This window comes from Gossypium arboreum, chromosome 12 (genome assembly GCF_025698485.1).
Source record: "Gossypium arboreum isolate Shixiya-1 chromosome 12, ASM2569848v2, whole genome shotgun sequence".
Classification (NCBI taxonomy): Eukaryota; Viridiplantae; Streptophyta; class Magnoliopsida; order Malvales; family Malvaceae; genus Gossypium; species Gossypium arboreum.
This window is the reverse complement of record NC_069081.1, coordinates 32,445,319-32,450,722: the sequence shown is the minus strand read 5'-3', so window position 1 is coordinate 32,450,722 and position 5,404 is coordinate 32,445,319.

Below are 5,404 nucleotides of genomic sequence, written 5' to 3'. Positions count from 1 at the left end.
TCTTGTATTTGAGCTTTGGTAATGAGAATGTAATAAGAAGGTGTATTGATTTGTTGATATATGTGCTTGGTTATTCGAATGGTATCCAGACTAAGTCCCGAAGGCTTTTGTGCTAAGTGACTAAATCCGGGTCAATTCCCGAAGGCATTTGTGCGAGTTACCAAAACCGGGTTAAGTCCCAAAGGCATTTGTGCGAATCACTATAACCGGGCTATGTCCCGAAGACAATCGAGCGAGTCGCTATATTCGGTTAAATTCTGAAGGTACGTGATTCGGAAATGAGCAATCTTGCTGTAAAAATTTCAGTTAATACGCTTGCAAAAATTCCAGCAATGAGGTATGTTCGTATGTGCTGAATGAATTAAATGTTCAGGTGTGTGGAAGTTGAATTTCTATTGGAAATAAGTTAAGTTGAATATTGAGATACGATGGAGTTATAAAGGATATTTATTGGGATGTTTGAGTGTATGTGTATTTTCGGCCAGGTTACAGCTTATACATGGATGAAAATGTGGGTTACAAATATGTGGGTTGATGATGTGAATTATACATGTTAGTATGTGCTTGATATGTGTTTGAAATGCAATTGTGAATTAAATTAAGTGATTATTGCTTATGAAATCAAGAAAATGAGATATATGTGCATACTTGTAGAAATGTTTATGTATTTGTTTTAAGAAAAGAAAATGATTTTATAGATCGATGCGAAATCAATAATGAATTACAATTGCTATCGATGAGCTAATGTTTATATGAATATAATTCAATAAGAGGACGTTATCCTAAACTATCCATTGGTAGAAGTTTTCGGGGACGAAAACCCCTAAAGGGAGGGGGAGTTGTGACACCCCTAAAGTGACCCTAGTCGGCAAGTGGTTTCGGGACCACAAAACCGAGTCATAAAATAATAATTAACCATTATATTTGATGCTTATTATATGTATATAGTCATGTGTGAAAATTTCATGTTTGAATTTTGCTAATTGTAAGTGAATTTTGCTAAATAGGATTTGTGTGAGAAAAATTAGAAATGTGCTAGACAAATGTTAAAGTGGCCTATTGATGCATCTTGGAAAAAATGTTGTCCTTGCATGTCAAAATACCCAAAGGATGGACTAGTGGCCGGCCATGCTATGGGTTAAAATGTATTTTAGACATTTTATGTTAGTGTTTTATGTTAGAATTAATAAACTAAAGAACATGGGTGATAAAATAATAGTGGTTAGTAGGGGAGAAACAAAAAAAAAAAAGAGCTAGGTTGCTCCTCCATTGCCGTGAATGGAAGGAAGAAGAAGATTGGAAGTTCGGCCAAGGACTCTTGAGATTAAGGTATGTTCAATTCTGTTTTTGAAGGTTTACACATCCTTTGGAGGGTTAGCCTACTTCTATTTATCTCATGGATGAAATTGGAGTTGTTGGAGAGCTAGGATTCGGCTAAGAGGCTTCAAAATTTTAGTTGATGCCTTGATACTACTAGCATGTTAGCTATATGGATGTGTTAAGTTACTTGATGTAACACCCCGAACCCGAGACCATCGCCGGTGTCGGACACGAGGGGTTAGCAAGCCAAGTTCACTTGTTTTGCCCATCCATTGGACATTTCCAGTCAGGCTGGAAAAACTGCGTCACTGTCGCCTTAAAAATCATATCTCGAGTTTCAAAACTCGGAAACTGGTTTTGTAAATTTTCCCTAAATTTAGACTCATATATCCATCCATGGATTTATTTCTAGAATTTTTGGTCGGGCCAATTGGTACAGTTTATTAGTTAAAGTCACCCATGTTACAGGGATCGACTGCTCTGACCTTCGCGTGGTATAACTTGAATATCTCTCCGTACAAGGCTTTAATGCTGATGCCGTTTGTTTCTAATGAAACTAGACTCAAAATGGAATCTGCACATATATGGTATGTCTCCTAATTATTTTTTGATAATTTATAGTGAATTTTTAAAGTTGCGACAGGGAACCCAGAAACCATTCTGGCCCTGTCTCACAATAACTTTAATATATCTTAACCTGTAACTCCTATGACCATTTCGTTTCTTCCATAAGAAAATAGACTCATCAAGGTTCATTTACATAGCTTATTCACTATTTAATTTCATTCCTATGAATTTTGGTGATTTTTCACATTCACGCCACTGCAGCTGGCAGCATCTGTTTTTAAGGTAGGGCTTACCTATTTGGTAGTCTCCATGAGTCAACTAGTCTTGCCATACATAGGTTCATATATGATCATTTTAACCATGCCAATGGCTGATCATATGACCAACATTCCTATTTCCAAGCCATAGCCACATCATGACACCAAATATATATATACAAACCACAATTAGTCTAAGTTCATGCTTCCCTTTTCGAGCCATTTTCGCATGGCCGTACATACTTACATTACAACATATTTAACAAACATGAGGTAGTCCTATACATGCCATCTCAAGTTCAACCAAAAATTTATACCAAAATGGAGGCTTGATAGTGTGGATGACTTCGACTTCAACGATCCCAAATCCGATTGCTTCGAGTGAAATCTAAAAAAAAACTGAGAGCCAAAGCAACGGGGTAAGCATTTTTTTTTGCTTTGTAAGTCTCAAGGAATATAATCAACTCTAATTACAGCAATACATTCACATAGCCAAATGCATCATTTCATTTATACACATTCTTACTTCACACTTCATCATTATATAATTTCACAAAGTATCAATCAATTCATTAGTCGATTGAGCGAATGTTGCTCAAACATGTCGACTTTCAATGCACATATAACGTACCTTATCCTTTGGGCTTTTCGAGTGTAATTGATTGAATTCATTACAGCAACCAACACTCACCTCCAGCCCAAGATTCTTCGGAATATAACCGGATATAATCACGTGCACAAATGCCTTCGGGTCTTAGCCCGGATAGAATAACTCGCACGAATGCCTTCGGTCTTAGCCCGGATATAGCCACTAGCACAATTGCCTTCGGGTCTTAACCCGGATATAATTTCCAGCATAATTGTCTTCGGGCTTAGCCCGGATATCATTCAATTTCTCATGCACACATACATCAATAATCATTGGACATACATATTTCATTTTCGTTACTAAGGCTCAAACACAATTATAATCATTAGCATATTCGCCTTCGGGACTTAGCCCGGGTGGAATTCAAATACTCATACACACATAATCAATAATCATACACATCCATATTTCATCTCACATAATTCAAGTAAGGTCACTTCTTGAGGACTTACCTCGGATGTTGTCAAACGGCTTTTTCGGCTATTCGATCACCTTTTCCTTCCCCTTGTCCAATTGTGGCCCTCTTAGCTCTTGAGCTAATTCAAACAAATTCAATTTATTAAAACCTCATTGTGCTTGCTTATGGCGAATATGACAAGGATTTTAAATGGTCATATGGCCACTCTTTAGCTTGAATACACAATGGTCATGCACATTTTATACTACATCAAGCAATTCAATACAATTTATTTGAGCATCAAGGAAATGCTAAGGCCTTCAATAGGCTACCCAAGGCCGAATATTCATGTACATGTTGAGGTCAATTTTGCACTTAATACCTCACAAAAACAGCATGCAATTTACTAATTAATGCTTTGCACATTGTGGCCCAAAACTTATAATATAGCATCAAGCACTTATATGTGTGCTAGGCAAATTGTGCTTGCAATTTCACAAGCATTCTTCCACATTTTCTTCTTTAAACCAATATATTCATCACTTAGTTCATAACCAAACATAATGTGCAATCATATATATGCATATATGAGCATGGCGAATTTTCAAGGTGTCCATAGCCATCCAAAACACAAATTTTTAACTAACATGCAAGAAGCATGAATCATGCTCAAGAATGCATCATGGCGAATATGACAATCATGCTCCTTTTCAACTTCAATCATGATAAAACAAAGAGAAAACTCAAAGTCTTACTCAAGAGTAGGCAATCCATCTTTGCATGCATCATCATCAAGCTTCACACTTAGCATGCAATGGCTTTATCACTATAACAACTTTGGCCAAATACCATTTCCATGGCATAACAAAGATTTGAGCCATGGCTAACATGCACATCAAGTTAGCAACCAAAACATGCATGAAACTCCCAACACAACCTCATACATACCTTAATCTTGATGCAAATTTAGCCAAATCACCTTCTAGATCTCTTCTAAACAAAGGAAATGAAGCAAAATCCTTCTTCCTCTTAGTATTTTCGGCCAAAAGGGAGAGAGCAAGCATGAACAAATTTTTTGTTTTTCTCTTCTTGGTTGCACGGCAATGGGGTATGCTACTCTCTCACACATTTTTTTTTCATTCTTTTCTTACCCATGCTTATTTGTTTACTATTTCTCCCTAATGCCCAACAAAACATGTTTCATGACATGTTTAACCCATATCTCTTTGTCATGGCGGCCATTACTTGTAAAAGGGGAATTTGACATGCAAGTCCATTATTTTGCATGCATGCTTTAATTAGTCATCACCCTTTCCTTATTGTATTTTCAAAGTTCACTACTAAGTCCTTTCTAGTGGAATTCACCTTTATAACACTAAATCAATCATCAAAAATGTCATACATGAATACACACATATTATAGGCATCGAAATAAATTTTAAATTATTGTTATGCCTCGGTTTTGTGGTCCCAAACCACATTCCGGCTAGGGTCTATTTTGGGCTGTCACAACTCTCCCCTCTTAAGAAATTTTCGTCCCAAAATCTTACCAATAAATAGGTTTGGATATCGCTCTTTCATAGAGTTCTCGGTCTCCCAAGTAGCTTCTTCTATCCCGTGCTTGAGCCATAACACTTTCACTAGCGGAACCCGCTTGTTTCGCAACTCTTTCACTTCTCGTGATAGGATACGAATCGGTTCTTCCTCATAACTCATATTAGCTTGAATTTCAATTTCTGATGGACTAATCACGTGCGATGGATCGGATCTATAGCGTCAAAGCATCGAAACGTGAAAGACATCGTGAACCTTTTTGAGTTCAGGGGGCAAAATCAAGCGATATGCCATCGGACCGACTCGCTCGATATCTCATATGGCCCAATGAACCTCGGGCTCAACTTGCCCTTACTACCAACTCGAGTATCCTTTTCCAAGGCGATACCTTGAGAAACACTTTATCACCCACGATACTCGATATCCTTACGCTTTAGATCCGCGTCGACTTCGACGATTGAGGCTATCTTGGACTTTCACGGATTACTTTCACTTTCTGCTCAGCATCCCTAATCAAATCCACCCGAAAATCTTGCTTTCACCGAGCTCGGTCAAAACAATGGTGTACGGCATTTACGACCGTACAAGGCCTCGTAGGTGCCATCTTAATACTTGATTGAAAGTCGTTGTTGTGTTTAATTCAATCAACGGCAAATACCG